At 40.4% G+C, this 10,601-nt stretch overlaps 1 pseudogene; it reads right to left on the reverse strand.

Moving 5' to 3' along the window:
• Positions 1-1,804: 1,804 nt before the first annotated feature.
• LOC149153097 (cysteine-rich receptor-like protein kinase 44) lies at positions 1,805-10,118 on the reverse strand (annotated as a pseudogene).
• Positions 10,119-10,601: the final 483 nt, after the last annotated feature.

Genomic DNA, 10,601 nt, shown 5'->3' on the forward strand with positions numbered 1-10,601 from the left:
GAGAGCTTGTTCTTCTTTTTCGTTCATAGGTTCTGAAAACCCAAACTTCACATAATCCCAAACATCATGTGCCTACAACGTGGTCGCCATATTAATGGCCCACACATCATAATATTTCCCTGTAAACGATAGGAATAGGGGATGCAAATTTGAAAAAGCCATCTTTCTCCAAAAATTTCTCTGCTAAAAAAATACCTTAAATTTCTCCTTTGTAAAACTCTTTTTCAAAAACATAATACTTCTTTCCATAAAACCCTAAAATTTTTATTTAAAAAAAAAATTAAAAAAATTCGTTCTCAAAAAATCCTTTTCAAAAACTCTTGATATTAATTTATATATATAAAAAGAGATTAAAAAAAAACCTTTATATATAAAAAATCAACCAAAAAAACTTCAATTTTTAACGATTCCCACTCAATGTATTAAAAGAACTTCCCACTCCACTTATAAAATTTAACGGACTTAGGTCTTATAAAAAATTCTTGATACTAATTTTTATATATATAAAAAGATTTTAAAAAAATCTTTATATATAAAAAATCAACCAAAAAACACTTCAATTTTTAACGATTCCCACTCAATCCACTTATAAAATTTAACGGACTTGGTTTAAGAACCTATTCAGCATTAAACGCCGTGAGCTTTTAAACAGGTTATACAAACCGCGTTAAAAATTCTGCTCTCGTCGTGAGGCCACGTGACCAGCAATAGTATTGACTTTTTCAAATTGCATTCCACCAACGGTAATTGTTGTTGAGCCAGTTACCGTTTCAGCTGGCGGCGTTTAGGGCTGCGAACCTCTGATACCAAAATAATTCGAGGACTGATTTTTCAACAACCGACTACGGCTTATCGCTCACAGCTACGCTGAAACTTTCGACCCTTGAATCTGGAGGCTGCCGTTACAGAATTTTTATGGTTTTTGTAGAAAGGCAGAGAAGACAAAACACAATTCACACATAAAATATGAGCTGCTGGTCTTCTATTGATCACACAAAACATAATGATTACAATGAATTTGGTGAAGAGTATTTAAACCTTTTCCAACTAGTTAACTGCCTTTGACAAGCAACTACATGCAATTACACACTCAAAATCATTTATCACTTAACTCAACACTCAAACACTCAATCATACAATCACTCAATTAACTAACTCTCTATTTTTATCTAACTCCTCATGCAAGAATAATTATCTTATTTTAAGAAATATTAATATAAAATTCAATCAACAAGCAATTCAGTCCAGAAAAATATTCATTGAATATGACGGTTTAACAATATAACAGTTTTTGCAGAGCGATGATGGAAAGGCCATAGAGAATATTAATATAAAATTGAATGCACAAGCAATTCAGTCCATCAAAATATTTATTGAATATGACGGTTTAACTTAATAATTTAGTGCATAAGCAATTCATTAAAAAAATAAGATATTGGAAACCACGGTTCAACTTAGAAGTCATCTACTCCTCCTACAGACCCATGCTAACAATTAACATATGAATGTGGTTTGTTTTTTTCTGGAGAAAAAGTGATGTTAAGTACGATACGTAGTACACGAGAAGGTAAATAAGTTGCAGGATGTTCCAAAAATGAAGAACCATTGGTACGAAAAGGAAGGTCTAACTTAAAGAAATATAAACAAAGTTAACGTAATTTTCTTTTACAAAGATACATGACAGGAATGAACACTAATGTCATCTTTCCGTGGAAATTCAACCATCTTTAGATACTAAAGCTTCAAGGTTTAAAAGAATGCATATGAAGGTAGCTAAGACCCACCTCAATTCTAACTCATAGCATTATCTGGGTTCTAACTCAGTAATTGAAGCGTCCGCTTTGGATGGAGGAGCCACCAAAGGAGTGTGACATGACAGAGAAGAAGATGTGGTCGCAGATGAATGCGACAAGCCAGAGCCGGTGGAATTGGCGTTCTGGGAAGCATGAGACCTCACAAAAGCAGGCTTTGTTGGATCCAGTAGCGTCACAGAATGAGATGAAAGCATCAGGTTCACCGTGGACATCTGTGGTCGAAGTAAAGGGTCGGCTTGCGTACACAGAAGACCAACATGAACGCATCTGCACGCTTGCTCCTCATTGCACCTTTCAATTATGAATGGATCGACCATATGCAGAATATCACCTCGTTTGTATAATCTCCACGCCTGCATATCACAACGGATTGTCATATACTTATATTGCAGAGATCGTTCATATCAGTTTCTCTTCAATTGTATCGTGAACAAGTTGAGAAGAGAATAGATATAAGAAATTCACATAAAAATGGATAAGTAATAAAAATCATACAATCATACTTAGCTAAACTGTTTACAGCTGAACCAAATAATATGCGGTTTACAGATGAACTAAATAAGATAGCAAGGATAACATAGAACACTGGTAACATTGGTAAGATTTATAACCATTTTTGCAAATCTATTTCAAACATTAAAACTCTAGAAGCCAGAGTTGGTGATGGGACTTGCTTTCTTATTGCTTGTATCTTCCTACACTACATGCTTATGGATAAAGTCTCCAGAAATTTGAACACCAGTAAACTTTTTGCAAATCTATTCCGAACACCAAAATTCCACAAACTGAAATTGGTGATGGAACTTGCTTTCTTTAGTGATAAGACATAGAGCATTTAGAAATACAATGAGAAAATTATTATGAGTATCTCACCCATCCTAAAAGCATTTGCATTTCAGGTGCCAAGTTCTAATCCACGTTCTTTCTTCCTGTGATAAGTTCCAGAAGAACAACACCAAAGCTATAGACATCAACCTTTACAGATAACTATCCATGCAGAGCATATTCTGGTGCCATATACCCGCTGCGCCATATCCAAATTACAATGCCAAAGATTATATAGTGTAGCAAAAAGTAAGAATTCAATAATGATAAACTGAATGCTTTCTGCGAAGGAAACTTAATGCAGGATCCTAGAATTGTCATAAAGTGAAAGATTTCCACAAAGGAAACTTAATCCTCGATCCTAGAAATTATAACCAAGAAGGTAATGTTGGAGACACGATTGCCGTTACACCAAAACCCACAGGTGTTAGTAAACAAACACATCGCTAGTGTTAAGCACATGCCACGAAACACACGGGAGCGTTGGATCAACACCGCCATTAATGGGGAGCACAACAATCTCCCCCCTCAATGCGAGTAAGGTGTGTTTCGAACTCAAGACCTTTGGCTCTGATACCACTTGTTGGAGTCACAATTTCCGTTACACCAAAACCCGAGGTGTTAGTAAACGAACACATCGCTAGTGTTAAGCACATGCCATGAAACACATGGGAGCGTTGGATCAACATTGCCATTAACGGGGAGCACAACAGGTAAATATGCAAATGCATAGATTTTAAAAAATGAAAGCTATAATACTGTCATTCCTTTTGAAATCAGATGAGATGAGCAAAGAGTAAAACATAGACATCCTAATTGTTAGTAGATTTTGATAGTGTGCCAGAGCGATGACAATAGTATTTTCGAAGCTTACTATGTTTCAGCAACTCTTGTGCTGACGTGACTTTCATCTTCAGGGAAAAGTCTTGCTAGGCCAAAATCTACTATCTTAGGATTCAGTGGCTCGTCCAACAAAATATTGCTCGCCTTAATATCCCGATGAATAATCCTCAGTCACGAATCCTCGTGCAAATAGAGAAGCCCGCGAGCCACTCCCAGTATGATGTTGTAGCGCTTGTGCCAATCAAGCTGGTTGCGTTTGTTTGGATCTGTATCCATGCATGGAAGATCCACTAACTAAATATGTACAAACAATGATGTTTTTCTATCGAGGATTGACACACGTAATAAAAATGGAAGTCATGACTCACTGAACAGCATTTTATGGAGGCTTTTATTCGGTAAGTACTCATAAACCTGTTGGAGCTACTACACACCTACATGCGGACTCTTAGTTAGAGCATGGGACTACATGCAAGATTCCTTCTGCATGATTTACTCCTTGATTTGCTCCTTCTTTAACTCCGCAACTGGTTAGTTCTTCTGCATGATTTACTCCCTGATTTGCTCCTTCTTTAACTCCGCAACTGGTTAGTTCTTCTGCATGATTTACTCCCTGATTTTCTCCTTCTTTCACTCCGCAACTGGTTGGTTCTCTTCGGAACTTGTTGTAGGTGTTGAGTCTTCTCATTGATCACCACTATGGTGTATTACTTTGGGATCTTCACCCAGTAATGCTATATCATGAGCATTGTAACCTATTTTCTAATGAATCATTCTTTTGTTCTTTCAATTCTCTTTTAGTGTTTTTGCTCTGCAAAGTTGTGCGTTCAACCTTTACTAGCTAGATTCATATGTGCAGGTTTTTTAACACATTTACATGGTATCAGAGCCCATAGGTTGCTAGATAAAAGGTGCACCAGTACTTTATTTTGCAGGTATTACAGCTTAGAGATCGAAAATCGACAGAAAAATGGAGTTTCCCAAAGCATCGATCCTAACACTGTACAACTATCACGAATGGAAGGACCAAATGGCTCGATACCTTCATCAAAAAGGGTTGTACAGGATTACCGTGGCTGCAGAAGTGGAACCCACTTCAACCATAGAGAAATCCATGTACCTCAACCGTATGGATGAGGCCCACGGATCCATATGCATGTGCATCTCTCCAGAGTTGCAGTTTCATCTATCTGCCTGCAATACTCCCAATGAGATTTGGAAAAATGTTGAAGAACTCTACGGGAAACAGGATGAGATGAATGGACATCTGCTCGAAGTGGAGCTGTTGTCATTGGATCCACAGAACTATGAAAGAATTCAAGACTTCTTCACCAAATATAATGATCTATTGCTGCAACTCAAGGGTTGTGGAATTGACAAATCCAAGGAGGAGAGTCGCCAAATTCTCTCTATTATGTCAAAACTCGGACCGGAATACTCCGTCTTTGCATCTACATTTCATTCAGTAAGGCTCGCAACAGGTAAATCGTACACTATGCCTTCTCTCAAAGAGTTCATGGGGTCCCTTACTTTTGAGCAAGATAAACTCATTGGCATGGGGAAAATCAAACCTCCAAAAGCGCATGCACTTGCTGTGCATGATGACAGCCACAATAAAAATCATAGATCTGATTCAAATCAGAAAAATCAGCAGCAAAAGGACAAGGGAAAAGCGCATTCCCATCCAAAGAAGGAAGGGTACACCAAGCCCTTCAATGATTCCTCCAGCTCAAGAAATGAGAAAGGGAAGAAAGGAAATAGATGCACCTACTATCAAAGAGGATTCCATCCAGAATCCTCTTGCATGAAGAAACAAATTGACCAAATGGCAGAAATCCTTCAAAAGAACAACCTTGGGGACCACATCCCTCAGGGTGCCAAGAAGAAAACTGAGGATCCGCCACACAGGAAATGTAACAATTTTCATGCTTTAGTTGCAATTAATTCTTCCCCTAATGCATGGATTATAGATTCTGGTGCATCACATCATATGGTTGCTGCAAAGGAAGTCTATTCCTCTTTGGATGCATGCAAAGGACCTCCCATCCTCATGGGAGATGGCTCACCTATTGAGGTCACCGGAAAAGGTAGAATGGAACTTTTACATGGAAGCTTTGAAGATGTGCTTCATGTTCCAAAACTTTCGATAAACCTGCTTTTAGTTTATCAGATCACTCATTCCGGCACTGGAAAGAGAGTGGAATTCACTCCAGATGCAGTGAACATATATGACCTACATAGTAGCTCCAAAATTGCAACCGGTGAGGTAAACAATGGAGCCAGACTGTATACATTTTCTAAATTTATTGAATTTGAATCCTCCTTATTGCTTACACATGCTGATGATAGTAGTAGGCTTTGGCACGAGAGGTTTGATCACTTAAATTACAGGTATATGCAACAGCTAAGCAAGCATGAGATGGTGGAAGGCTTTCCAAATATCAGTTTCTCCAAAGGAGTTTGTGAAGGGTGTGTCCTTGGCAAACATCCTAGAGAAAAGTTTGACACTGGCAAGACTCACAGAGCATCCTCTCCTCTAGATCTGATCCATAGTGATCTCATGGGGCCTTTTCCTTATCCTTCCATCAACAAAGCAAGGTATGTGCTTACATTTATTGATGATTTCTCATGGTATACTTGGGTGTATCTTCTCAGGAACAAATCTGAAGTTTTTGCGCACTTTGAAGATTTCAAAGCACTAGTTGAGACACAGTCAGAGAGAAAGATCAAAGCCATCTATATAGACAATGGGGGGGAATATGTTAACACAGCACTTCAGAACCTTTGCCTTCAATCCGACATACAGTTGCAGTACACAGTTCCATACACTCCGCAGCAAAACGGAGTTGCTGAGAGAAAGAACCGATCTCTCAAAGAGATGGCTTCCTGTATGTTGCATGCTAAGTCACTGCCTCATAAGCTATGGGCTGAAGCACTTAATTGTGCTAACTACATCTAGAACAGATCTCCTCATAGCTCTGTCAAGGATCAGGCCCCCTTTGAGGCTTGGAGCGGCACTAAACCAGAGGTCACCCACTTCCGTGTTTTCGGCTCCCGAGCATGGGCCAAGTTCCCCTCTGGAAAGAGGAAAGCTCTTGATCCACAGAGCATTGAGTGCATCTTTGTTGGATACCTTGATGGTGTGAAGGGATACCGACTCCTGATTTCCTCTACGAACAAGCTCATCATTGAGCGAAGTGTCAAATTTGAGAAAAGTCTCTCGCATGCACCTCAATTGCCGCATGCAGACATCATTTATCTACCTCATGTCCGAGATGATGACTCAGTACACTCAGATGCAGATACAGAGCATGCAGATGCCATGGTAAAGCATGCAGATGCAAAGATAGAGTCTTTAGATACAAATCCAATGCATGCATATGATGATCCACATCCAAGCCCAGATCGGGCTTCCAGTAGTGAATCAAATTCCCCTGTCATAAATCAGAGAACAAGGAGTTTATGTGAGATATATGCACAAGACCACCCAGTTGCTAGAAATGGTCTTATGGGGGATAATTCTGATCTGCAGAGGACTAGCTCAGAGTTTATTGAGCCTCCTCTTGTCCTCACTGCCACTGAACCATCGCCATCCTGGCATTGTCATTTGGTTCAGTCTTTTGATCCACAGTCTTATGCTGAGGCTGCTGGGCATCCATCTTGGGAGTCCGCCATGGAGGAGGAGTATAACTCCCTCCTCGAGAACCAGACCTGGGATCTGGTCCCCCTTCCTTCAGGAAGGAAACTTGTTCGATGCAAATGGGTCTACACGACCAAGAGTGCTGCAGATGGGAAAATCACCAAATGGAAAGCAAGGCTAGTAGCTAAAGGCTTCCAACAAGCGCATGGCATTGATTATGACGAGACCTTTGCTCCAGTAGCAAAGATGGATTCCATATGCCTTACACTTGCCATTGCGGCTACCCAGGGATGGGAAGTACATTAGATGGATGTGAAGAATGCCTTTCTTCATGGAGACCTATTAGAGGAGATTTACATGGAGCAACCACATGGTTTCATTCAGGATTTATCTTTGGTCTGCAGACTGAAGAAATCTCTCTACGGCCTTAAGCAGGCCCCGAGAACTTGGTATGCAAAGATGGATTCTTTTCTCTTATCACAAAAATTTGAAAGATGTAAGTCTGATCCGAATGTTTACATGTTCAGGACACATGATTCTCTTCTTATCTTAGTTTTGTATGTGGATGATCTCCTAATCACCAGCAGCTCGGCTTCAGCCATTGCTGCAGTCAAGAGGGCCTTGCATGATAGGTTCTTGATGACGGACATGGGTCCATTACACTTCTTTATTGGTCTTGAGATTAGCCAGGATGCCACAGGCATCAAACTCTCTCAGGCTAAGTATGCACAGGATCTCCTCGAGAGATTTCACATGACTGACTGCAAGCTAGCACCAACTCCTTTTATTTCTAGGGTCTGCCTTGAGGATGGAGGTGACACTCCATTAGATGACAACACTCTCTACCGACAGCTAGTTGGGAGCTTATTGTACCTCACCCACTCTAGACCAAATCTCTCATATGCAGTAGGGGCAGTTTCCAGATACATGCAGGAGCCACATGACCTACACTGGAAAGTTGCCAAGCGCATCCTCCGATATGTGCAGGGCACCATCACCTTCAGGATTCACTATGCAGTAGGCATTGCATTGAATCTCCTTGGCTTCACTGATTTTGATTGGGCGGGCAACAGTATTGATCGCAAGTCCACCTCCGGATATTCACTCAGTCTAGGGTCTCGCCCTATCTGTTGGTCAAGTAAGAAGCAGGCTGCTATTGTTCTCTCTTCAGTTGAGGCCGAGTACAGAGGACTAGTCAACATCACCATTCAGGCTCTGTGGCTACAACACTTCCGCACTGAGTTGGGCGTCCAGTTCCACCAGCCCATTGTCATCTGATGTGACAACCAGAGCACTCTCAAATTTTGCAGGGATCCAGTACAACGACAACGGACGAAGCACATAGATATCCATATGCTCTACATCAGAGACTTAGTACATGATCAGGTCATTGATTTGCAGTTCTATCCTTCAGCAGAACAAACTGCAGACATCTTCACCAAGACATTCATTGAGCAGAAGTTTCGCTCTCTGCGTGATCGTCTTGGAGTGAAGGACACAGTTGCTTAGCAATTGTCTTTTCTTCCTCTTTTCTTTTGATTACATTGTATTTTGAGGGGGGGGGGGGGGGGGGTTCCCACGAGGTTTTCCCTCTTTCCTCAATTTTAGTACAAGTTGCACTATGTTTTGGGTGACCTTTGGCCTTCGTTGTCAGGGCCCATTTTCTATTTTTCCCCATAGTGGTGTTTAGGGGGGGTGTTGGAACTACTACACACCTACATGCGGACTCTTAGTTAGAGCATGGGACTCCTTGATTTGCTTCTTCTTTAACTCTGCAACTGGTTAGTTCTTCTGCATGATTTACTCCCTGATTTGCTCCTTCTTTAACTCCGCAACTGGTTAGTTCTTCTGCATGTTTTACTCCCTGATTTGCTCCTTCTTTCACTCCGCAACTGGCTAGTTCTCTCCGGAACTTGTTGTAGGTGTTGAGTCTTCTCATTGATCACCACTATGGTGCATTACCTTGGGATCTTCACCCAGTAATGCTATGTCATGAGTATTGTAACCTATTTTCTAATGAATCATTCTTTTGTTCTTTCAATTTTCTTTTAGTGTTTTTGCTCTGCAAAGCTGTGTGTTCAACCTTTACTAGCTAGATTCATCTGTGCAGGGTTTCTAACACATTTACAAAACCAACAATCTTTCTAATCCCTCTACACAACAACCGAGCAGGGTTACGAGATTTCGATGTTGAATTTTAGCCATCAGCCTAACTTCATTCATAAATTCTTTTTTTCCTTGCATAGATCTTAAGGATAACTTCTTGACAGCTATTTCTTTTCCATCTTCAGTGGTTCCCTAATAGACTCAGACAAAATATCGGAGTGAAAATTGTGTAAGGATGCATGAAAGCAGCCAGCGGAGTACTACAAACTATTAGCATCTTTGTTGCCCATGTTACCTTATAAACAGTGCCAAATCCACCTTCTCCAAGCTTGTTATCATCATGAAAGTTTTCTGTAGCAGCCAACAATGCTTCCATGTTAAACACAATTTGCCAATCCTCAGAGATTTGTGTGTCTTCGTCAACTGACTCATGACCTATAAGAGGAACACATATAACTTTATAAGACAATATGGGCCTAAAATTCAATGATGTTTAATTTTTGTTTTCGCCATGATTTTGTAAGTGTGTTTAATAAGGAGTTGTTTTTACTGTGATTTTTTGGTGGAAAAATTTATCGTGAAATTTTGATTTGTGTTATTTAAACTGTTTTTTCATTGTATATATAAATTCAGCACCTTGAAAAATCCATAAAGCATATGGATTATATAAAATTTACCTATCAAACTTGTGATTTCAATAAATTCTTGTCCAATTTTAGAAAAATTAAACCAAAAAAACAACCAAAAACACTTCAAAAAAATCTTACTAGGGGAGGGTCGCCATTACCTGTGCTCCCTCCCCGCCATGTCGCAAAACAACGTGTCAAAGCGCACGGAGCCGGTATGACACCTGTCCACCATGGAGCTCCACGTGTTGGGCATCGTGTCATCACATAAAACTTTGTGTCTGCGCCATTTCCTCCATTTGTTTGGGGTCATTGCTGCAATGTTCCATTTTCCCTTTGTCTTTCTGCATGGGGCCAGTTGTTGGGTGAAGGCCCCCGCCGAAGAAATGCATGTGCTGTTGCAAGCGTTTGTTCGAGGTTTAGGGTTTGTGGATCTGCGTGCTTCGTCTGGTATGCAGGTGCTGGTGCAAATGTTTGTTCGAGGTTTAGGGTTTGTGGTTGGAACATCGCTTCTGCTTTTCTTGTGGTTTTCTGCCTGGATTTCTTGGTCGTTCTGGACTGCCAGTTGTTTGGGGTTTCTCTGGTGGTGGTCTTATTTGCAGTTTTTGTTGTTTGGGGAGGAGTCGGTTGTAGTTTTACTAAGCTCGAGGTAATTGCTTAATTTGCTGTTTGGTGCTGGTTTTTTTGTGGTTTTCTGTTGTCTAATGGATTTTTCTTCTCGTTTCAGGTGTGGAAAAGGTCGTTGCA

The sequence above is a fragment of the Pinus tabuliformis genome, chromosome 9, assembly GCF_031772625.1.
Source record: "Pinus tabuliformis cultivar Carrire ecotype Pingquan chromosome 9, CPIR1, whole genome shotgun sequence".
Lineage (NCBI taxonomy): Eukaryota > Viridiplantae > Streptophyta > Pinopsida > Pinales > Pinaceae > Pinus > Pinus tabuliformis.